At 41.2% G+C, this 25,814-nt stretch overlaps 1 protein-coding gene across 4 annotated transcripts in view; it reads left to right on the top strand.

Annotated features, from left to right (window-relative positions):
* The window catches only part of KIF13B (kinesin family member 13B), a 246,379-nt gene that overhangs the window by 71,403 nt on the left and 149,162 nt on the right, over positions 1-25,814 (top strand). The window contains exon 1 of one of the 4 annotated variants that reach the window (XM_074384130.1): positions 10,500-16,302. The exons of the other annotated variants lie outside the window; for them this stretch is intronic. The gene's annotated coding sequence lies outside the window, so the exon portion shown is untranslated. Of the gene's footprint in view, positions 1-10,499; positions 16,303-25,814 lie in introns of those variants that run through there. 4 annotated transcript variants of the gene reach the window in all.

Raw genomic sequence — 25,814 nt, 5'->3', positions numbered from 1 at the left:
GTATATGTTGACTTCATTAAATTTGAGGAAAAATAGGAAGAAAAACATAAATTAAAAGCTGGATTTTATTAATGATATGAGGTTAATTATTGCCTACCTTGTAGAATAACAGACTAATCCATAAAACAAGGTATGATTTTATATTACCTATGTTTGTAACTGGAGAGCCAGAGATTTGAAATTAACATGAAAGTGATTTGAACCATCAGAGAGGCTCAATTTAATATTTTTCCTTTAAAAGCTATAACATCCTTGTTCTTCTAATAACTGATTCTATTACTGTAAAACCATGTCTAATTTTAAATATATACTTTATAACTCAAGTTATGCTTTAAAAGTGAACATTTGTAAATTTTAAAACATTGGTTTATGTATTTTTCTGATTAATTTTACATATACTCCTGAAAATGTCATAATGATTTGATGTTTACTAAAACTTCTTGAAATCATGCTTAGACAAATAGGTAAGCCACTTGAAGTTTAAGTGCTTAGTCATGGAGATTTGGGAAGCATTTTTGGTCTGTTTCATATGGGATTTCAAACCTGTTTTGAAACATAAGATATTTAAAATTCAGAAAATTCATAGTACAGAGTCAACGGGAGATTAAGATCACCGACTTCACAGTCAGGCATCCTGGATTGAATCTCACCTCCATCATTTAATGTGTGTGACCCTGGTCAAGTTACTTAATTCCTCTCTGCCTCAGTTTGCTCCTTTGCTAAGGGGAGAATATTATAGTACCAGCCTATAAGATTGTTATGAGGATTCCAGTTAAAATGTGTTAAATGATAATGGCTGGTGCACAGTAAACCCTATGCATAAGCTATTAATTTTATTATTACTGTTACTATTATGGCCTGTATTTAAGTTGTAGTCCATGTTGTCTTCATTGAGCTGTAATATAACTTCATAAAATTATTCCTTTTTTTTTTTTTTTGAGACAATTTCTTTCTGTTGCCCAGGCTAGAGTGCAGTGGTATGATCTCAGCTCACTGCAATCTCTACCTCCCAGATTCTAGTGTTTCAGTCCCCTAAGTAGCTGGGATTACAGGCATGCACCACCGCACCTGGCTAATTTTTGTGCTTTTAGTAGAAATGGGATTTTGCCATGTTTGCCAGGTTGTTCTTGACCTCCTGACCTCAGGTGATCCACCCACCTTGGCCTCCCGAAGTACTGGGGTTTACAGACTTGAGCCACCACACATGGCCAAGTTACTACATTTTAATTTTATTTTTGAGACAGGTCTTGCTTTGTTGCCCAGGCTGGAGTATAGTGGTGCCATTTCTGCTCACTGTAACCTCTGCCTGCCTTGTTCAACTGCTCCTTCCACCTCAGACTCCCAAGTAGCTCGGACCACAGGTGCACACCACCAGGCCCGGCTAATCTAATTGTTGTGCTGCTCTTTTTTTTTTTTTTTTTTAATAGAGACACAGTTTTGCCATGTTGGCCAGGCTGGTCTCAAAGTCCTGACCTCAAGTGATCCGCCTGCCTCAGCCTCTGAAAGTGCTCAGATTACAGGTGCGAGCCATCACACTCAGCCAGTTATTAAAAAAAATTATTTTTGAGACAGAGTCTTGCTCTGTTGCCCAAGCTGGAGAGAAATGGTGTGATCTTGGCTCACCGCAACCTCTGTCCCTGTCTCTACCAGGTTCAAGAGATTTTCCTCCGTCAGGCTTCTGAGTAGCTGGGATTGCAGGCACCCACCACCATGCCCAGTTGCTTTTTGTATTTTTACTAGAGACGGGGTTTTGCCATGTTGGCTCGGCTGGACTCGAATTCCTCACCTCAAGTGATCTGCTAATCTCAGCCTCCCAAAGTGCTGAGATTACAGGCATGAGCCACCACACCCAGCCAGTTACTACATTTTTAAGCTAAAATGTATTCAATTCAATACTTGAGTATTGAAATTACCTAATTACAGAGAAATTTCAGCTTTGAGAGGTCAGAAACTTTATTTTACTGTTTGCTTAATGTTGATTGGGGTCTTGGGGACTAACATACCATCTCTTAAGGAGACAGGCAGGACCTCTGATTTTATGGTTACAGTGAATAAAACAATCTCAGCAATCTGTTCTTCTTCTTAGTATCAACTAAATGAAAAACCAGGTCAAAACATTGCTGTGAACATAGGATAAGAATGAAAGCACGTTTTTGTCAAATATGGAAAAGATAAATGACTAACTCTCCCTATTCCACACCACTGCTTGTAACACTCTAGTGACTGAGATACTTGAATCTGCCAGATCAGTCTAGTTCTGTGTAGAATCCTGGATACACATGATACATTTTATCACTTACTTGCTCATGCAGAACCACACTACTTAGACTATTAGAACAACTCGTATCTTTTTGGAATTATCTTGTTCCCCTCAATCAATTTTCTAGATTGGTCCTTGGGATTTTTGAAATCATTGTCAGCAATATATTTCTAAATTGCTTCCATTTAAATAACTAAATAAATCTTTAGGCCTTATTTTATTTGAATTATAACTTTTTTTTGAGACAGAATTTCTGTTTCTTGTTGCCCAGGCTGGAGTGTAGTGGTGTGATCTCAGCTCACTGCAACCTCTGCCTCCCAGGTTCAAGCTATCCTCTTGCCTCAGCCTCCCCAGTAGCTGGGAGTACAAGCATGCACCACCAAGCCCAGCTAATTTTGTATTTTTAGTAGAGATGGGGTTTTTCCATGTTAGTCAGGCTGGTCTCTGACCTCAAGTGATCCACCTGCCTCGGCCTCCCAAAGTGCTGGATTACAGGCGTGAGCCACCCTGGCCTGAATTATATCTTAAAACTTATTAAACTTTTATCCTGTAATGAAATTTATTTATTTACTTTTGTTTGGAAGCCCCAGTGAGATTGTAATAAAACGTTAATGCCCATGACCATGGTAGGGCAAGTAATTTCTTGTTTGGGGGTTTTGTTGTTGCTGTTGTTGGTTTGTTTTTGAGACAGGGTCCCTCTCTCTTGACCAGGCTGAAGTGCAGTGGCACAGTGCAAATAGTTTTTCTTTCTTTCTTTCTTTCTTTCTTTCTTTCTTTCTTTCTTTCTTTCTTTTTTTGAGACAGAGTCTTGCTCTGGTGCCAGGTGCCAGGCGCCAGGCTGGAGTACAGTGGCACAATCTTGGCTCACTGTAACCTCTGCCTCCCAGGTTCAAGAAATTCTCCTGCCTCAGCCTCCCGAGTAGCTGGGACTACAGGCACATGTCACCACACCCAGCTAATTTTTGTATTTTTAGTAGATATGGGGTTTCACCATGTTGGCCACGATGGTCTCGATCTCCTGACCTCATGATCCGCCCGCCTCAGCCTCCCAAAGTGGTGGGATTACAAGCATGAGCCACCGCACCCAGCCGCAAATAGTTTCTTAAGCTAAATTTTAACTTCTTCTTTTGCTTCTTTCTCTCCTCTACCCACCAAACAGGCCTTTCTTGCTAACTCTGACTAGAAAGTTAATTGGTATACTTAAAAAGTTGTCTTAAAAGGGATTAAGATGCATTTTCTCATGGAAAGTGGTAGCCTCCACGGTATGAATCATTTGTGTTATAAAAGTTGAGGCATGGGTGAGTTTGGAAAAGGGAGTGCATTTTCCCATAGGAACTGTCAGTTTCAAGTGAAAATGGCATTCTGTCAACAGTGACTAGTTTAACCCGCAACTCGAACAGTCAGACTTTTTATACTTTGTCTCATACCTTCTTTGCATTTCACTGCAATAATACTAAATAGCTATGCACTCAAGGGCCAAGACTGAATAAAATGAATAATGATTCTTTCTGCTTTATGGAGGACATTTTTATGTGGAAAAGGCTTTTTTGTCCCCCCTGCTGTGGTGAGTGGTGATGAAGCGCACAGTGACTGCTGCTTTGCTGTGGTGTCTTCATGCCCAGGGCACCAGCAGTTTTCCCTCCATCATGTTTGTGCCACCAGTACAAATGGCAACATAGTGAGGAAGGCAGATGCCTTAGGATTGTTAGGAAAATCATCATGACCTCCAGACTCTCTGAAGAGCTCTGGGGAACACCCCAAGAGTCCTCAGAACACAATCTAAGGGATTTAATACAGTTTGTAAGCTTCTAAGAACCAAATAGATGCCCCCGGTTTATTTTTTAAAAGGCTTACTGAGATATAATAGTAATACAGTACACTTCAGTACACTTCACCCTTTTAAAGTGAGTCATTCAGTGGTTATGACACTGAGTTGTGCAGCCTGCACCACTATCTGCTTGTATGTCATTTTTATCACCCTGTTAATTAATCCATTTTCTCTCTTTGTAGATAAGAGATTTACTTGTTCTGGACATTTCCTAATAATGAAATTGTACATGATGTGGTCTTCTGTGACTGGCTTCTTTTGCTTAGTGTCATGTTCTTGAGGTTTATCCATTTTGTAGCATTTAACAAGACTGCATTGCTTTTTATGATGGAATAATAGTCTATTGTATCACATATTGCTGATCTATTGATCAGTTGATGGCTATTTGGATTGTTGCTATGCTTACGGCTTCGTGGATAATGCAGCTGGTGTACAAGTCTTGGTGGGGACAAGCGTTTTCGTTTTTCTTAGATTCATTTCTAGTTATGGAATGCTTCTGGGTCATATGATAATGGTATTCTGAACATTTTGAGGAATTGCCACACTGGTTTCCAAAGCTGCTGCGCTGTTTTACATTACCACCAGCAGTGTGTGAGACTTCCAGTTTTTAAAAGACTCTCATTTACTGTAAAGAAAATGATGGCAACTCTGGTTAAAGACCACATATCCCGCCTCAAGGCATTTAGATTGCAATGAAAAAGCAAAACCAAACACAGTGCTGTCCAAGCCAAACACTCCTGACCAGATTCAGCCCTTGGCTACTGATTTGGAACCCTGGGTTCTTGTAAACTAGATGATAGTATACTTTTCTATTGAGCAGTACCTCCTTATTTTAAAACAAGGTTTTAAAAACTTTGAGCAAAATTTAAAAATGTAATATACAAGAAGTTCTAAAGAGCGACACGCGTTTATGTTCCTATCACTCGGTTTAACAAATCCTTGCCAGTACAATTTAAACCTATGTGAACTGCCTTCTGGTTTCAACGCTTCCCCTCTCCACCACAGTTAACCACTTTCTTGAATTTGGTCTTCTTTGTTCTCTTGTATTTCTTTACATTTTCACTAAGCATATTTGTGAATTGTTTGCCTAGTATTATGTGTACATGAATGCCTTTTTCTAGTGAAAGTCCAGATGGGTGACTCAAAAAAGGTTGACTATTCTTGTAAAATATAATGCATGATTTTTAAAGACCAAAAACAGTGTTCAAAGGAGCTAAAAATAGTATGACTCACTTATCTTGGGGAAGAAAACTCAAACTTGGTATTTTATCAAATTTCCTGTTCTTTCTTTTTTCTCTCTCTCTCTTTTGTGTTTTGTTTTTTTCTTTTAGATTCCAGGGATACACATACAGGTTCACTACAAGGATATACTGTGGCTGGGCACAGTGGCTCACGCCTCTAATCCTAGCACTTTGGAAGGCTAAGGCAGGCAAATCACTTGAGGTCAGAGTTCAAACCCAGCCTGGCCAACGTGGTGAAACACTATCTCTACTAAAATTAAAAAAATTAGCTGGGTGTGGTGGCGGGCACCTGTAATGTCAACTACTCAAGAAGCTGAGGCACGAGAATTGCTTGAACTTGGGAGGCGGAGGTTGCAGTGAGTCAAGATCGTGCCACTGCACTCCAGACTGGGTGATAGAGTGAGATTCAGTCTCAAAACAAAACAAAACAAAACAAAAAAAAACAAGGGTATTGTGTGATGTTGGGGTTTGGGCTTTTCTTGATCCTGCCATCCAGACAGTGAACATAGTACCCACTGGGCATTCTTGAGGTCTTACCGCCTCCTCCTTCCCTTCCCACTTTCAGAGGCCCAGTGTCCGTTGCACCCATCTTTTTTTTTTTTTTTTTTTTTTTTAAGACGGAGTTCTGTTCTTGTTACCCAGACTGGAGTGCAATGGCACAATCTTGGCTCACCGCAACCTCCACCTCCCGGGTTCAAGCAATTCTCCTGCCTCAGCCTCCCGAGTAGCTGGGACTACAAGCATGTGCCACCATGCCCAGCTAATTTTTGTATTTTTAGTAGAGACGGGGTTTCACCATGTTGACCAGGATGGTCTCGATCTCTTGATCTCATGATCCACCTGCCTCAGCCTTCCAAAGTGCTGGGATTATAGGCGTGAATCACTGTGCCCGGCCCTGTTGCTCCCATCTTTGCGTCTATGTGTACCCAGTGTTTAACTCTCACTTGTAAGCGAGAACGTGCAAGGTTTTCTGTTTCTTTTTCATTCTTTTGAGACAAAATCGGAACATAGGCTTTCCCCGCTTGTCTTGTTTGTGATGAATTTCAAGGAAGCGTGCTATGAACATTGTCTTAGGATACTTCCAGCTCTTTGAGAGACTGAAACAGGGAGCTGTACCTCCTCAGAGAGTCTGCTTTAAACATCAGAACTGAAACCAGAAAGGAAAGAAAGCCTCTGTGTAAGCTGCATTTTTCACTTCCTTGGTCAAGTATGAGTCCGTTTTCTTCTTTAGCCCTCTGTCTTCTATTGCATGTATGTGGGGGGTGTGCTAAATACATTAGCCTAGAGTTTCTGCTGTCTGTCTTTTCTTTGTTTTTGAGATAGGGTCTTACTCTGCCGCCCAGGCTGGAGTGTAGTGGTATGATCACTGCTCACTGTAGCCTCGACCTCCCAGGCTCAAGTGATCCTCCCATCTCAGCCTCCTCAGTAGCTGTGACTGCAGGCATGTGCCACCCTGCCTGGCTAATTTTTATTCTTTCTTTGTCCTCACTACTCTCAAGTGTAAGATTTTAAGACCAGAACTTTTGGAGGTTGAAAGCATTTGGAGGTTTATTAATCTGAATACTGATTTTCCTGGTGTTCTGTGAGTTGACTTACTCTTTTTTTTTTTTTTTTTTTGAGACAGAGTCTTGCTCTGTTGCCCAGGCAGGAGTGCAGTGGCATGATCTCGGCTCACTGCAATCTCTGCCTCTTGGGTTTGAGTGATTCTCTTGCCTCAGCCTCCCTAGTAGCTGGGACTACAGGCGCATTCCACCATGCCTGGCTAATTTTTGTATTTTTAGTAGAGACAGGGTTTCACCATGTTGGGCTGGATGGTCTTGATCTCTTGACCTCGTGATCTGCCTGCCTCAGCCTCCTAAAGTCCTGGGATTACAGGCATGAGCCACTGCACCCAGACTGACTTATTGTTTAGGACAGGTGGGCAAGATCCAACATGGACGGAAGTAGCCACAGGTGGCACAAATACGCAGAGACTGTTCTTGTCTTACAGTAAAATATGGTGCTGCCCTCTCCATCCTTCATGTGTCATGCTTAACCTAATGAACAGTAGACAGTGTAAAGGTTACAGCTGCTAGTCGAATGAGAAGACTGAGTTGTTGATTGCACCATCTTTTTTAGTAAGGTCATTAAAAATCTTTTTGTTCCTTCTCATTGTTTTACTAGACATCAATTTGGTCAACGTTATTAGGCAATTAATGAGTACCTAATATGAACAAAGCACACTCAACCCTTCTTTGGAGCTTCAGTGTACTCTGACCCTGGTAGATGTACAGATGGGAGCCCTTAAAATATGTGCAGAATTAAGTGAGATTGATCCATGACCATACACTTCTCATAATGGCGCTGAGCGGGGAGGGCCTTACAGCATACATGAAGTCATTTTCAGACTAATTCCTTGTTAGTGGAAGGCATCGTTAGGTCATATTAGATAATACTTTTTAGATTTCTCTACTGCTATATGGATGCTAATTTAAATAGCGAATTTAATTGAAGGAAGTCATGCAGAATGTAATTACGTTACCCACAATAGACCTGTTTGTTCTCTCTGCTGTCAAATGACTTGAGCGGGGCTAATATTTCTGCTCAAATAGAGTCTGCTCCTCTGGAGAATAGTACGTGGTATGTTTTAATTTCATAATGGCGCTCTTCCTCAGGGAGCCTGTCCCGCTAATTATGTTAGAGTACAGTGGGTAGAGCGTGGTTCTGTGCACTTAGAAGTTGTATATGATTCCTCAGCCCCTCTCTTTAAAAAGAATACTGTGATTGTTTACTACTATTCAAGATACTTGTGAAAATGAATCAGGGAGATTCTTAAAAGCTAAAAAGAGAAAATATGTGTGGTTGAATGCATATCATTGCTTAATTAATAGAAACAGATAGTCAAAAATTGCAGCAAGTACAAATTTTGCTAAGTTTTACCAGCAGAGTCTAGCTGGTTGCCAAAATAAACGGTTTGATAGTCTTATTAGTGAAGCTGTCTAAACACAAATTACAGTAGACTGCTACTGTAGAATTTGATATTTTGGCATTATCATTAAACATAAAAATACTACTTCGTTCATGCTTTTACTACTTTTATTGGTGCAGCAATAAGAAGGAATAAACTTTTTAAAAAATATAAGAAAAGAGTCTCTTCTGTGCTTGAACTACTAACATTTGATAGAATGAGGACTCAGGGTTTGTGTATATGGTTAGTTACTAGCTTTAAATTAAGTAAGTTGTGGGTAATAGGAATCACATGTTTTGAATTTCCCTAGAGTTCTGGATTCAGCCTAAAGTGATCAGATTGCATATAATGTACTGAGTAAAATATCTAATTATGAACACAGTTTAGACAACTACCAGGTCCAACAATAGAAGTTTTTTTAGTTTATTTTGCTTAGTTTATTTGACAGTACTTCTTTTTTAAGGGCTCTTTGTCTCAATCTCTAGGTTAGGAGTTATTACTAATAAAAATTAGAAACTGTGTAAGAATCTACATTTCTGTTTTAAAGATGGAGGGAGCAGTATTCCTTGAGGAAATGTGACATGAGAAACCCATTCAACCAGAAAAGTTTTTGTATCACAACATGTTTATAGTTGCATTCAATATTTGAACATCAACAGTATGCCAGGTATCAAGCTAAGAGTTAGGGTAACCTTTGCCAATCCTTATTTTCAGTAAACTTTTGGTATTATTCATTTTTTTTTTCACATGATATATCTATAAGCATACCGGTAAAATAAAAAGCAAAACAAAAAACTGGAAAGCAGAAAAAGAAGTTAAATTACTCTATTGTGGATCTTGTAAGCATACTCAAGTTTGAAATGATGTGATTGTTTAATTTTAAGCATTTTACTTTTTTTTTGAGAAAGTTTACTTTTACAAAGAAGTGTTTAGAACTCTGGAGTCCTCAAACTTCCTCCACAGAGTTCTTTTAAAAAGCATAGGTATTTTATAGATGGTAAATTTCACCTTTGTTTTACTTTTATCAAACCTAATTTATATATACTTTTAATTAAGTAAAAACTTATATAAGATGGGTCGTAATTATTAAGAGGAATGACTTTCTTTATCTTCATGTTTTGACCTGTATATAGAAATCAGTAATTCTTTTGTTTCACTTTTAGGAAAATTGAAATAGAATTTATATAAAGATCATCGAGTATGTAAAAGTTTTATTTGCAATTTAATTTTTAAAAAACTTTTGGTACAGAGAATTTAAAAGATGGGCTAATTTAGGCAGAATAGTATAATGAACCTCCATGCACCTGTCACTCACCCTTAAAAGCCATTAACTCATGGTTGATACTGTCATAGCTGCATCTTCATCCCTGTCTTCTTCCCCATGTTATTTTGAAGGAGATCCCATTTTACACACAGATGTCTTCTTGTATTTTTATTATTTGTAAGCATAACCACAGTACCGTTATCATATCTAAACAATCAACAATGTTTACGTGTGAGGAGGAGGAAAAAATACAGTGAGGTGATGGCATCAAATTATCAGTCAGTGTTGCAGGCGTCCCCAAACTACGGCCTGCAGGCCGCATGCGGCCCCCTGAGGCCATTTATCCGGCCCCCCCACCCCCCCGCCGCACTTCAGGAAGGGGCACCTCTTTCATTGGTGGTCAGTGAGAGGAGCACAGTATGTGGCGGCCTTCCAATGGTCTGAGGGACAGTGAACTGGCCCCCTGTGTAAAAAGTTTGGGGACGCCTGGTAAAGGCTCAATTGTTTCCTTGAAGTTTGTTTTGAATAGGATTGAGATGTGGTCTACACTTTGAGGTTGGGTGATACGGTTTTTAGTTTATTGGCTCCTCAGTTGTTGAAGAAGCCAGATCATCTGTTCTGTGGATGAATTAATAAGTAAATTTATTACAGGGAATAGATTATCCTTATTTAGTCAAACGCCAAACCTTGTTTATTTTCCTTGTAAATATTTTCATCTCAGCATTCCTTTTCATTCTCTCTGACCTTACTCTAAGTGAAGGACCTCATTGCCTTATGTTTAGATGGCAGTGTAGCCTTCTAACCAGTTTCCGGAACCCACCATTACCAGACTGATCTTTAGGCCTGCTCCTCCTCCCTGTAATCTGTCTTTCGAATCTGGAGAATTTATTTCTGCTAATTGAGAAATGCCGCTATGTAGGTGACTTTTTTTTTTTTTTTTTTTTTTTTGAGACGGAGTTTCGCTCTTGTTACCCAGGCTGGAGTGCAATGGCGTGATCTCGGCTCACCGCAACCTCCGCCTCCTGGGTTCAAGCAATTCTCCTGCCTCAGCCTCCCGAGCTGGGATTGCAGGCAGGCGCCACCATGCCCAGCTAATTTTTGTATTTTTAGTAGAGATGGGGTTTCACCATGTTGACCAGGATGGTCTCGATCTCTTGACCTCGTGATCCACCCGCCTCGGCCTCCCAAAGTGCTGGGATTACAGGCTTGAGCCACCGCGCCCGGCCTGTGACATCTTTTATATGTTTGTTCCACACTGTTTTCTAGTATTTGTACTGCTTTGCTTTTATCTGTGTGTTTTGAAAGCTCCCTTCTCTTCAGGCTGTGGCTGCTAGAAAGGGGGGGCCGCTGCAGTTTCTTCCTGGGTCTTTGGTGGTCTGCACTATGGCTCTTGATTGATTGCAGTGATTCTATTACTGCTTGTTATAAAAGGCCCCCGTTTTGATATTACCCTCAATTAGTAGTTTGAAGGATGATTTGCAAGTCTTGGAGTTCGATTTTCTGAAGAGTACTTCTCAAGACAATACAGCCTGATGAGCCATCTTCCTCCACTCTAGTCTATGGAGTTCAGTATTCCAGCAGTGGCTGTCCTTGTCCACTAGATAGATAATCTTGCTTGGACAGTGCAGAAGGGTGACATTTGCATTACTGTAACCTTTCTAGACTCCCAAAGCACCCCAGCATTTGTTTTGCTTTTGACAACAACCTTTGGCATCAATGCTGTTTCATTGGTTATATTTTATTTTTATTTTTTAAACCATTAACTAGAGCTCGGTTATATTTTAAGTTTGTTGTTTCCTGGTGATCTAACATTAGGATTATACTGTAGAATAAATTTCTCTTGGGAAGAACTTCCTGCAGATTAAACAATTCTGTTTATAATGTATAGATGAGGAATTGCATACTCAGGCAACATAGTCCGTATCTTCCCCATAGATATGTTTTGTTTGGCCTGAAGTTTCAACATTTAAAAATGAGGAGGTTTTGTATGAGGACGATTCAGATTCATTGTGTTTGAATCATCTGAAAATATGGCAACACTGGATTTTCTGTCCTCTCTGTTCCCCTCCTTCGTTTATCTGATTTGCCAGGCCCCTGTAGGCCTTTTCCTTTTCAACCTTGGTGTACATTCTGCCTGGCTTCAGTCACGAAAGATGTCCTTTCCTGACCTTGGCCCTGGGTTTTGAGGCTCACATTACTTTTTCTTTCCTTTAGGGTTTTTTTTTCTTTTTTTTTTGTGTGGTAAAATGCTCACAACAAAATTAATCATTTAACCATTTTTATGTGTTATATATACTTATAATTAAGTAAAAATGTACATGGTATACACTTCAGTGGTATTAAATACATTTGTAATGTTGTGTAACCAAAGCTCTATCCGTCTGCAGAAGTCTTCATCTTAAAAACTGAAACTCTGGGCCCATAACATATGAGTTCCCCATTCCTCTCACCCCTAAGCTTGGGCAACCACCATTTTACTGTCTATATGATTTTGACTACTCTAGGGGCCTCATGTAAATGGAATCATACAGTATTTATTATTTGTGTCTGGCTTGTTTCACTTAGCATGTCCTGAAGGTTCATCCATGTTATAGCACATCTTAGAATTTCCTTCCTTTTTAAGACTGAGTTAGGGAATACTTCATTATATGGAGAAACCATATTCTGCACCTCCATTCATTGGCCAATGGACACTTGGGTTCCTTCCACCTTTCTCCTCTCATGAGTAATGCCGCTGTGAACGTGGGTGTGCAAGTGTTTCTCCAAGACCCTGCTTTCAGTTCTTTCGGGTATAGACCCAGCGGTGGAATTGCTGGATCTCACATTACTTTTCAAGACAGTCAGTCTCTGCACTCTGAATCTGTTACGTTCTCAGTTTTTTCTTTAGCTTATTAAGAAGTGTAGTCATGTGAATTCCCTAATTGTGGACATGACATCGTTTATAAAATATCAAGTATTCTTGATGTAGTGTTCAGATTAATACATTCTTTTACAAAAATGTAAAATGCTACTCTTCTCATTAAATGTCTATTTTTTAAGAATGTTGTTTATATTAACATGTAATGAGTCTGGTTTTTAAATAAAATACACCCACAAACACATGTTAGAGACAAGATCTCACTCTGTCACCTAAACTGGAGTCCAACGGTGTGATCATAGGTCATTATAGCCTTGAACTCCTGGGCTCAAGCAGTCCTCCTTCCTTGGCCTGCCAGAATTCTGGGATTACAAGTGTGAGCCACTGTGCCTGGCTCTAAAATAATAATTTCTCATTTTAGTTCCTAATTCAAAAATATGTATAGACTATAACCCATATAAATAAGAGCTGTTACTGCTCTCACTAATATTTAAGAGTGTAAAGGGGTTTTGATACCAAAAAATCGGAAAATCTCTGATCTAGATAATGTGCTAGCACAGGTTAATTAAAACTGTCTGAGGTACTCACCACAATTGTAGAACATTTATAACATTTTCCCCCATCCCTGGGTTGCTCTAGGTGCTTATTTGTGGTATTTCTGAAGTGCATAGCTTTATTAACAAACATTTTTAGCAGGTAATTCTGTAAGTTCAGCATTCCAATTGAGAATGCCAAGAAATATAAGTGTTCTCTCTCCTTTTGGGGGTAGGGTGGCAAGGATCCTCTGGTTCTAAACCTGATTGTTCTCGTGCTTTTGATAGAAAGCATTTGTGAATAAACAGCGGGAACAGGATTTGAAGAACTAAGATGGAATTTTGGTGTCATATGGGATATTTTAGAAAGTCTTGCTTTGTCGCCCAGGCTAGAGTACAGTGGTGTGATCTCTGTTCCTGGCAACCTCCACCTCAGTGCAACCTCTGCCTTCCTGGGTCAAGCAATTCTCCTGCCTCAGCCTCCCGAGTAGCTGGGATCAAAGGCACATGCCACCACACCTCGCTAATTTTGTATTTTCGGTAGAGATGGGGTTTCGCCATGTTGGCCAGTCTAGTCTCGAACTCCTGACCTCAGGTGATCCACTGCCTTGGCCTCCCAAGGTGCTGGAATTACAGGCGTGAGTCACTGCACCTGACTGAAAGCTTTCAAATGAGTTTCAGGTGCTGGAGGGATGAGAGATGTGGAGTCCCTGTGTCTACCAGGATATTAAGAGGACAGAAGAGTCAGAAACAAGCATCTATTGATGGATCCTGGAAAAAGCAAGAAACCTTTGACAAATCACTGTTGTACTTACTGTGAACAAGTTGGAATTATTTGATTGTGAATTTGTCAGAAAGTTCACAGTAATGTAATAAAAAAAATCAAAAATATTTCTAGGTTTAAAAAATAGAAAACTAAAATTTCTAATGTCAACAGAATGTGGTCACTGTTAGGGAGAAAAGGATGGCAAGACTATTTTTGTTTTTACTTGTAAGTATAAATTTAAATTTCGGGATCTCTGAATTTTTTATGTGGCTGGAGTCTTTATATATATATAGGTACTTTTTATATTTTTATTTTTTATTGTTTTAGAGACAGGGTCTTGCTGTGGTTTCCCAGGCTGGTCTCGAACTCCTGGCCTTAAGTGATCCTCCCATCTTGGTTTCCCAAAGTGCCCAGCCTATATATATTTTATTTTTTAAATTTTCTTTTCTTTTATTTATTTATTTGTTTTTTTAAGTCATGGTCTCTGTTGCCCAGGCTGGAGTGGAGTGCATTAGTGCAATCATTGCTCACTGCAGCCTCAGCCATTCCGGGTTCCAGCGATCCTCCCACCTCAGCCACCCAAGTAGCTGGGACTACAGGTGTGTACCACCATACACTGCTTATTTTTCTGTTTTTTGTAAAAGTGGGGCTTCACCATGTTGCCCAGTCTAGTCTCAAACTCCTGGGCCTTCCTCAGCCTCCCAAAGTGCTGGGATTACAGGCATGAGCAACTGCACCCAGATATTTCTAATTTCTTTTAAATTATATTTTCAAGATCCAGGGACAGATTGGAATATGTAGCTGGAATCTTACAGATTCCTTATAATTCTTTTAAAAAAAAAACTTTGGCAGTGAAATTTGTAATGCATAGGAAGTTTTGATTGGAGTTGTTTGGTTTTATACATACACATGTATGTATATTTCCATTAAAGCAAGCCTTTTTCCTTTTTATTTTTTTAGAGGATATAAACAGCTGCAAAATTATTGTGTTTTAAAAAATAAATTTTACTTACGAAATGCAAATCATCATAAGAATTGGTGCATGGTAACTGTTGTTTCATCATTACTCTTTATTATTTCGTTACGTTACATATTCCTTTCCAGAGAAGATTGGCTGACTTGGTGTTTTAGTCACATGTGAGGAGCACAGAAGCTTTCTTGCTCAATTTCATTCTCATCCAGTGTTAGCACAACAGAAACCTATGTGTAAGCAAAACTCTTGGCCTGTTCAGCGATTACCCCTCCTTAGTCACTAGGCCAGTCATGGCCACACTTGCCACCTGCTGTCTTCTTTGGGGGATTGGGTATAATATGACACAATGGGAGGAGCCAGACATTTCATACACATTTGGTATGATTTCATGTTAGTCATTTTAATGTAGTTATATGAGTAGTAGGACAGCCCTACTGAGGGAAAATCTCTTCTCTGAATGTAAGCTTTATCGGGCTGAACCCTTATGATAGCTTTCATCTATTTACATCAGGAAGGATGCTTTAAAGTAGGATAGGGGCAGAGACTGGTTAAGATTAAGTCATACATCTGGGCATGGATGGCTCATGTCTGCAATCCCAGCACTTTGGGAGGCCGAGACAGGCAAATTGCTTGAGCTCAGGAGTTCAAGAACAGCTTTGACAAATGGTGAAACCCCATCTTTACAAAAAAAAATTAGCTGGGCATGGTGGTGCATGTCTGTAGTCCCAGCTACTTGGGAGGCTGAGGTGGGAGGATCACCTGAGTCTGGGGAGGTTGAGGCTGCACTGAGCTGTGACACTGTGATTGCACCACTGTATTCCAGCCTGGGTGACAGCGTGACTGAAACCCAAAAGATTAGATCACAGTCTGGCATTGGACCAGGACTTTGTGCCTTGCCATTTCCAGAGGCTTCACGTAGGTGTTTCAGACTCTGCTTTTGTCTTTCTGCCCCATATCAGACCCTTGGGAGGTATCGTTTCAGGTCTTCTTGGCCTTACCTCTCCTCAGAGCCTTTGATCAGTTTTCAACTCTGGCTGATGCCAGCTCCGCCTGGGCTCACACGAGCTTCATGTGCTCATAATCCGACACGTCCTCAAGCTCGCTCCCTTCCCTCCTTGCCTGAGACGTACCTCCGCAGAAGCCTTGGTCTTTGCTTTCTGAGGAATCACGCTAAGATGTCCTCTCGTGTGCCCTTGTCTGTGTCCTCAGGGGTTCTCTTGCTGGCTCTCTGTTGACCTGGCCTGTTTGGTCCTGTCTGGTCCCTTTGCCCCCTAAAACTTGTACGGATAGTAAGGAGCTGAGCTTAAAGATTACAAAGAGGATAGGCCAATTTGTAGACTGGGTTAATTTTTAAATTGAGTAACCCCATAAGCAGTAGAAAAGCTGCAGAAATGAGGTGCTGTGAGGGAGTTTAATGATTACCACTGTCTGGGGATGGCAGAGGCAAGTGCTGGTTGAAGAGAAGTGTGACTCAGACTTGGGTGTGAGTGCTGGGTCTACTGTTTACCAGCTGTGTAAATTTGGAAGTTTATATCACCTCCCTGAGCCTCCGTTGCCTTTTCTGTGACATGGAGGTGATAACACTATAATATGCATCATGCAAGATTGCCGTGGGCATGGGTGAGTTATTGATGTAAAATGCCTGGTACATGGTACCTACTTAGTAGGCAGTAGCTACTGTTTTGCCTTAATTTATTTATTCTTGTCAGCTCTCTTAAACACATTTTATGGATCAAAATATGTCATATTTTAATGTTCTTTTCAAATAACACTGGCATGTATGCTCGATACTCAAATATTAACCGGGTTAGACATGTAGTCATTTATAATACTAGGTTTCTAATAACAAATGATGCCCTTTGGCTTTTAATTGACAATAATCATAGGTGTTTAAGCTGTAGATTTAAGTGTAGTTTCTTGATGCTCTAGATAGCAAGTGTAAGATGTTTATTTCAGGGATTGTGGGTTTCCTCTGAAGAGCATCAATTTGCATAATATTGCTCAGAGTTGGTTTCTTGAGCTATCATTATCATAGGAAAAGGAACTCTGTGGTCAAGATGTTTGAATGCTTAGAAGGTGTCAGTAGTGCAGAGACAGCCAGCACAGAGTTCTTGGAAACAGAAGTGAATAGAGACTTTAGTTGGTGGATCTTCTCGTTGATGATAACCAGCATTTATTTGTAGGCATTATTATTGTTTATACTGTGTTAGATCCTTTGCAAGAGTGAAACTTCTCATGACATCTTCACAACAAACGATATAGGCACCATTGTTACCTCAACATTTTCAGAAGGGAAGTGAGACTCAAAGGTGTTAAAATGTTTCCTAAGGTCACATGATCAGAAAGTGGCAGAGCGGGGATCTGAACTCAGATCTGCCTGAGCTCATCTCTCCAAAACTAGATGAGCTCACAGCTTCTCACTGCCTGCTAAGATTTTATGGAAGAGTTTCTTCTCTAAGCATTTGAAAAAAATGTAACTGGTTAATTCAGATTAGATCAAGGCATTTGGCAGTTACTGATTGACGTCTGATAGCACGTCACCACAGCAGGGTGTCCTGATAAGGGAAAGATAAATATGACATGCTTTATTTTTTAAAAAGGAGCCGACATTCTGGAGTTAGGAAAACCCACATACAGCCAAGTGTGTATCATATTCATTAATTCGTTCAACTGTAGAGCGCCGTGTGTGTGTGTGTGTGTGTGTGTGTGTGTGTGTGTGTTTGTGTGTGTCTGTGTGTCAGGATGCTGACCCTAAGAAAACACTGGTGAACAAAAGAGAATTTGGTTCCAGACTTCATGGACCTTATTAGTCTCGTTTGGGTGTTATGAACTGATCTAAGCCGTTTTGGTCATGTATAACAAGGTATTAGCAGCCTCCTATGTTTAGAGTGAGGTCAGAGCCTGGGGCCTTCTCCTGCACAGTCACGCCAGCAGGAGGTATGTTACAGTGAAACCCTGCGTGGGTTCTGCTACATCCTTATTAGCAAGCAGCCACAGCATTAGTCATGCCACCTGTTCCTGTCAGCTCAGTGAAGTCACAGCGCTCAGGCAAGCACCTGCTGCACAAGTTTCCCTTGAGACAGATGTAGCAGGATTCAGGTATTCTTCTGGTCAAAATTATGCAATGGAATCTGAGTTAAGGTCTGGAGAGAGCCCTAGCCAATGACGGAGCAGGACTCTGGGTTTGTTAGTCTCATACTTTGCTGTCCTGAGAATGGAGGCACCTGTATAATATCTTCAGTCAGTATTTTAGTCACACTTTCAACACTATGCACTTAACCAGTGAAAAATTATGTCTAACATTCTTTTGATTAATTAACAAGCCTTCCAGTTCATGCCCAGTGATACACTTTGAAAGAAAAAAAAAAAAACAACAAATTACAAAACAAACATTCTAGTGTTGGTGAGGAAAGAAAGGTTGCTGGAGGCGCTAAAAAGTGCCTCTAGAGCAGACTTAAAAAAAATTTTTTTTTTTTTAAAGTCTTGCTTTGTTGCCCAGGCTAGAATGCAGTGGCACGATCATAGCTCACTGTGACCTCGTACTCCTGGGTTCAAGTGATCTTCCTTCCTTAACCTCCTGAGTAGCTGGGCTATAGGCATGCACCACTGTGCCCAGCTAATTTTTCAAGGTGTTGGTAGATTTGGGGTCTTGTTATGTTGCCTAGGCTGGTCTTGAATTATTGGTCTCAAGTGATCCTGCCACCTTGGCCTCCCAAAGCCCTGGGATTACAGGTGTGAGACACTGCACCCAGCCTGGAGCAGAAATGTGCAACGTTTTTGTTGGTCATGAACCCTTTTGGCAGTCTGATAAATCCTGTGAACTCCTTTTCAGAATAATCTTTCAAAAGCATAAAATGCATAGGATTGCAAAGGAAACCAGGTATCTATTGAAATACAGTGATGAGAAGTATTTTAAAAGATGTGTGATATCATATGTGCTTATTTATTATTAACAAAGTCTGGCATTGGGGGTAATTGCTTCAACTTCAAAGTTGTATTGAATGTAAACATTTAAAGATACTTGTAACAATGAGAATGTGATATGAAAACAGCTGTGATTTTTATTGGTGACAAAGTCACAGGTAATGCTAATACTATAATTCATTATCTATGTTAATAATTGAAGGAATCGCTAAATTTCATTTGTAAGTTACTGAGAAATAAAAGTGTAACCTTTTCCCCATCCGTGTTTGTAGACCCCCCCATTCATTCTGTCCACATTTAGAATCCCTATTCTAGAAAATCTTTGATTAGAGCTGTTCAGATGCTCATCCACCCTGGAGCTTGTCCTTGTAATTAGGATATCAGATGTTAACTGGCATTCCTATGTGTGGATTAGAACTAATGCCTGCATCTGTATCACTTTTTCGGGTACGATTTAGTAGGGATGATGAGACTTCTGCACAAATGAATACAAACAGTGAGGACTTAGGAGGAGTTCCAAAGGGGTGAGCCATGGAGTGCAGTGTACTTACACTGAAGAATTTTAAAGTAAAGATACTGTAAGAGGATCCAGCAAACATGAATACAGTGATACGTGCTACAGCTACTAGGAAAAAAGTGGAGAGAAAGAGTGAAAGTTTTTATTGTTTTTCCTTATTTAAGGTTGAAAACGACATCATGGAAAAATATGGGGGTTTCATTGTCTGTGGTTTGGAGTTGAAGCTGTTTCAGATAGAGAATAGCATGACCGTGTGAAAAGGTAGAAGGCAGAGTGGGGTCACACGTGAAGGATGAGAAGGCACAGAAGCTTTTTCTGCATGTGAAGGACAGACTAGTTCAGCCACAGTTGTAAGCGTTTTATGCATATTAATGTGTTTACTCCCCACACCAACCTTGTTATTTGCATTTTACAGATGAAGAAAGAGGCATAGAGAGATTAAGTAATATCCTGAGTCAGAACTAGGTCTGTCTGGCTCCTCTGGAATCAGAACTACTCAATGCAAGATTGCGCTGATGGTGGTGTGGAGCGTGGCATAGGTGGAGTGTGACTGCAGGTAGGGGATCAGGTCACAGGCTGTTGAAATGATGCTGGCGAAGATATGGTGGAGGTGTGCCCTGCCTGCCAAGCTTCAGGAACAGCTGAAAAGAATGTTCCAGCCTGGAAATCTAAACGTTTGTTTTTAAGCTAGACAGTTTCCACAAAATAGGGAATAAAAGTTGAGTGTTTCTGAGTAGAGATTTTTACCAGCAGTTTTACATCTTCCTGTGCCTGGCTGGATCAATTCCTGTGTTTCCAGCGTCTCTCTCCAACTGAAGAATGTTCGTCTGGACAGGTTGTTATTGCAATCACCAGCTGATGTTTACACTAAGCACCACCTTAGTCCCCTGACCAGATAGAGACACCAGTAACACGGTTTGCAAATGTTCATTGGATGGTGACTAAGCTCACAGTCATCAGATGCTTTGAACCATATAGCAGCAAAGAAAACATTCACAGCCTGGCCCATTTGCTAGCAGCTTGCAAGAACTCAGGAGTGAAGTGAAGTTTTAGGTCAAGAGCAGACTAACAATGCATGCAGGATCTAGAGAAGGATTGATTCATCTTTGATGTAAAATACGTCACCTTAGTAAGTCCCAACTTCCTAGTTCCAGGAAAAGAGAGCGGGTCCTGGCAGCACAGTGAATTCTCTAATAAACAGATTCAAGAAGACATAAACGTAATTTGAATGAAGGCGGACATAGTGGCTCACACCTGTAATCCCAGCACTTTGGGAGGCCAAGGTGGGTGGATCACGGGGTCAAGAGATCGAGGCCATCCTGGCCAACATAGTGAAACCCCGTCTCTACTAAACATACAAAAATTAGCTGGACATGGTGGTGTGTGCCTGTAGTCCCAACTACTTTGGGAGGCTGAAGCAGGAGAGTCACTTGAACTGGGAGGCGGAGGTTGCATTGAGCCAAGATCACGCTGTGGAACTCCAGCCTGGCGATGGAGCAAGACTCCATCTTAGGAGAAAAGAAAGTAATTTGAATTTACATGACTGCCTGGCATATAAGTAACTAGGGTCTGTAGTTCTCTACGTTATAGATGGAATTTTAGATGACTGGTGCTAAATGGGAGTTTTATAAAAACATACCTAACCCACCTTCTGCATTGACAGTCAGCTGATTCCTGGTCCAAAAGCTTTTTACTGGGCGGGTTCAGATTCAGCTCCTGGCCTTGTATTTTTAGCATGGGAGCTTATTCACTTGAAGGGCCTTTAGGAGCCTGTCGGTGGGTGGTCCGGAAGCCTATGGGTGTCTGCTCCCTGGACACTCAGCCACACAGCCCTTGGAGCAATTTCCCAGGCCCAGGAGAGGTGTGTCTTTAAGCTGTCCGAGATTACTGATCAGAACGATACGTTGCCCAGGCTGGTCTTGAATTCCTGGGTTCAAGCGATCTGCCTGCCTTGGCCTCCCACAGTGCTGGGATTACAGGCGTGAGCTACTGAGCTCTGCCTTATTTATTTATTTATTTAGGAGACAGGGTGTAGCCCAGGCTGGAGTACAGTGACACAAACTTGGCTCACTGCAACCTCTGCTTCCCGAACTCAAGTGATTTTCTCACCTCAGTCTCCCGAGTTGTTGGGACTACAGGTACCATGCTTGGCTAACTTTTTTTGTACTTTTTTGTAGAGACGGGGTTTTACCATGTTGCCAAGGTTAGTCTTGAACTCCTGGGCTCAAGTGGTCCAACTGCCTCAGCCTCCCTAAGTGCTGGGCCTACAGGCACGAGTCACCACGCCTGGCCCACTGTCTTCGTTTTCTTTTCTTCTCCTCCTGTTTGTCTTCATCTTGCTTATCTTCCTCCTTTTCCTTCTCTTTCTTGTTTTTTTCAGCCTTGAAGACTGCCCTTTTCACCCCATCAGGCTTTCCTGGAGTTCCTATGCAGTGTTAGGCTTTTCGTGTTTTCCTTCTGCTTAGCAGCCTTCCTGTCTTGGGTCTGCTTGTCGTCGCAGCTGCGTTATTATTCCACATCTTGCCCAATGTCTTTGCAACATCCCCAGTGGATTGGCTGGGATGTTCTCCTTTGATTTTTGGTCAGTGCTCAGGACAGAGAAGAAAAAGCCAAAGGAGGCTCCTCCTTTTGGATGCACGGGGATCCTGGAACTTCTTTTTTGTGTTCCCTTTAGTAGGGACGGAGCTTGTTACTTCTTTTTCTGCCTTTGTCATGTCTGCAGATTTTCTTCTCTTTGTGGACGTGACCTTCCAACTCCTGAGCACTTAGGAAGCTCTGAGGAGTTGACTGAAGCCTCTGGCTGCCGCCACCTGTGTTTGCAGAGAGGTTGTGTATGAGGATGTTTCACCACCACTTTGCCCACACTTTGTTATTTTTTCTCAGCAAGGAGCGATTTGCCCAGCACCCGTCAGGCTTTCCCTTGCTGTAACACTGTCTCTGGAGCGCAGGGCACTGTAACGGCTCGTAGCATAAAGGTTAAATAAATCATGTTTCCCTGAATCCCCTCAGAGTGTACCACGTTTTTGTTTGCTTTATATGATCCATGACTCTCTTGAATAGCTTTTTGTTTTTTCTGCATTTTATTTGTGTTTTTTGGTTCTGTCGTTAGCATAGTCTTAAATTTTTGTTTGCAAATTCTTAGCCTTGCCATTCTATTAGTTTCCTCCAAAGGCGTCCGTCTTAGAGTCTCCTGTCTTCTGGTTGTTCTCTAGACCTGCTGCTGTAAAGCTGTTGTCTGGAATTCAGTGAGGAGTACTTTTAAACTAACATCTTCTGTGTCTTTTTAATTTTTAGCTCATGGTTTCTTAAGGAAACGCCTAGTTTAAGGTCTTAAGTCTAGAAGTGCAGCGAGGACGAGATGTTGACAGAGAGCAGATGTAGGAAAGGTGGTGTCTGGAGATTTGAGGAGCAGCTTATGAGGAAAGCTACTTTTTAGATAGGTTGTAGTCATGGTTAACCTAATTCCTAGGCTCTGATTTCAATAAACATTCCGTGAATGCCTACAATTTGGCAGGCAATGGGCTAAATTTAGTTACTGAGGATTTCCATTGCAGGAGCTGGTGTGGAGGCAGCAGGATCACCTGTAAGTGGCTGATGACGTGTAATAGATATTATAAAGAAAGATGTTCAGGAAGCTTATGTTTTCATCCTCAATTGCTGTAATACCCTTACCCCATTCAATAAGTACAATGTGACTATGCTTATATGTCCCTAGACATGTAGAGTATTCCACATAGGAAACAGGCTTAAGAAGTTCAAGGGGGTATCAGTTGATACCCATACTAAACAGAGAGCGAGGTGGTTTTAGGAAAAGCACCAAACTCTCACACTGAATATTCATGAGGGTAGAGCTGATTAATATGGGAAATTATAATGAACCATCTGGTGGAGGGGGGCGCGTCCTGATAGCCCTCCACAATGGAAAAAAAACATAACATTGCAGATTAATTTCTAGTTGGTGAAGTATGACTGGGGAGGTTTTAAACTGGGCAGCTTAGTGCTTTGTCTTCTGGACCGGCTCTTTTTCTGGAGTTTTCTTTATGCTAGTTCACCAGAAAGTAACAGGAGATTTATATCATCTCGCTACTGTAGCCAAAAGACATTCTTCCTCTGTGACTTTTGCAAGAAATTTTTTCTCTCCGTTGGAATTTTAGGAAGCCCATGCACAGCTCCCTTTTCTTCCCCATCCTAGTTCTCAAATGAGATTGTCTCAAGGATCAGTGAGATAGAAGAAAGAAATAAGACATGAACATGGAATGCTGCTTATGTGCCAGGCACTCTTCTAATCTTCATAGCAATCCTATGAAATAGGCTTTCTTGTTGGCTACATTTTACAGAGCAGGAAACTGAAGCCTGGAGAAGTTAGATCAGTTGTCCAAGGTCACATAGTAAATGGTGGGGCTGGGATTACAACCAGGCAGTTCAGTTCCTGAGCCCAGTCTCCGCCACTGTGTGTTGCTGTGTCACATTTCACCTTGGCTACTGATAAAGCTGTAGGAGAAAATGACACTGGGTCTGTTGGCCAAGTAGGCTTGCTGACCTCTCACCCCCGAGTGACACACTTAGCAGGCAGAGGCAGGCGGGACAGTTGCAGGCAGGGAGGGTGAGCAGAGCCTGTGTGTACCCAATTTCTTCTGAGCACCACTCATTTGATAGTTGATGCATGCTCTACTAAGAGGCAGACAGAGTGAGACAGCTTTGGGACATCAGAAGTACTACTTTCAGTTCTTCCACATGGAAACATGAGGAACGAATAATAAATATTCTTTCCCTAACATGTACAGTGCACTTAAGATAAAGTTGTTGTTGTTGTTGTTTTGGAGTGAATATACGTTGATGGACACAGGGCCAGGTATGGAGGAAGGGCAGGTTTCCTCTAGGCAAGATTTGCACGGGGAACCTGAAGGTCGCATAGCTTCAGCCCCAGCCCCAGCTTACATGTAGTCACATAGGTTTCCCTAGTTGGTAGCCCAGTCTCGGGCTGCCCACTTTATTTGATGGCAAGGGAGAAACAGAAAATCCAAATAAGATGATTTGACACAAGCATTTTTTCATTTAGTTTTCTGCCAAAAAGCTGTCTTTAATTTCTTCTCCCGTATCATTTGTCATGGGTGGGAGGGCAAAATGTTAAAGTAGAAAGAACGTAGTTTCATTTTTTTTTTTAATTTTAATGAATTTTTTTTTTTTTTTTTTTTTTTTTTTTTTGAGATGGACACTCACTCTGTTGGCCAGACTGGAGTGCACTGGCACGATCTCGGCTCACTGCAACCTTTGCCTCCCGGGTTCAAGTGATTCTCCTGCCTCAGCTTCCCAAGTAGCTGAGACTGCAGACACCCGCCACCATGCCTAATTTTTTTGTATTTTTAGTAGAGGCGGGGTTTCACCATGTTGGCCAGGCCGGTTTTGAACTCCTGACCTCAAATGATCTGCCCGCCTTGGCCTCCCAAAGTGCTAGGATTACAGGTGTCAGCCACTGCGCGGGGCCTCGAATGTAGTTTTAGAATGAGAGACCTAGGTTTGAATCTAGCTTTGTTACTGAACAGATTATTTAACCTGTTTGTCATATGCTTTCTTAATTCTAGAAAATGGAGAGGATAAGACCTCCCTTCCAGGGTTGGTGTATTAAAGTGTACCAGGTATTTGATGTTTAGCTGTTTAAAAAGGTAACCTCTATTATTATGATTAAAGCAATTAAAAATAGAGACTTAAGGCTAGGCACAGTGGCTTATGCCTATAATCCCAGCACTTTGGGAGGCTGAGGCTGGTGGATATGAGGTCAAGAGATCGAGACCATCCTGGCCAACATGGTGAAGCCCTGTGTCTACTAAAAATACAAAAATTGGCTTGGTGGTACAGGCCTGTAGGCCCAGCTACTTGGGAGGCTGAGGCAGGAGAATCACTTGAACCCGGGGGGTGGAGGTTGCAGTGAACCAAAATTGCACCATTGCACTCCAGCCTGGGTGACAAGAGCAAGACTCAATCTAAAAATAATAATAATAATTTAACAACTTTAAACAAGCAGGTGAACAGTTTTTTTAGGCAAGTCTCTCTTTATCTTTACTGGGAAAGTAGTGATTAGTGTTGGGTATTTTGTCTGTTTATCTGCACACACAGCCATGTATGAGGACGAGTACATAAAACAGATTTGCAAATAATCCTCTTTTATGCAATACTGGTTACCTGTTTGTGTATGACATTTAGTTTTAAAATGACAACTCATGTCCTCATTTACTTTTTTCCACCAAGATTATCAATTTGCTTTCAAAGCCTTTAAGACTTAAAAATTTGCTTTTTTCTTTGTCCTTCAAGCATTCAAAGATTACCATTGCTTTCTTCAAAACATTTTTAGCTTAGTTGACAAATACCATAAACTTGGAAGGCATACTCTTAGTAGAAAGGGTCTCACCTTGTCATCCAGTCCGGAGTGCCCTGGTGCCATCATGGCCCACTGCAGCCTCAACCTGCTAGGTTCATGCAGTCCTCCTGCCTCAGCCTCCTGAGTAGCTGGGACAACAGGAACGTGCCATTGTGCCTGGCTAATTTAAAAAAAATTTGGTAGAGACAGGGTGTCCCTGTGTTGCTCAAGCTGGTCCTTGCACTCCGGAGCTCAAGTGATCCTCCCCCTTCAGCCTCCTAAAGTGCTGGCAGTATAGGTGTGAGCCCCCATGCCTGGTCAGCATTCTGTTTTATAGAATTGGTTCGTT

The sequence above is a fragment of the Saimiri boliviensis genome, chromosome 13 (assembly GCF_048565385.1).
Source record: "Saimiri boliviensis isolate mSaiBol1 chromosome 13, mSaiBol1.pri, whole genome shotgun sequence".
NCBI classification, from domain to species: Eukaryota; Metazoa; Chordata; class Mammalia; order Primates; family Cebidae; genus Saimiri; species Saimiri boliviensis.
Note: the sequence above shows the minus strand (reverse complement) of the source record. Positions and strands in the feature narration are given on the sequence as shown.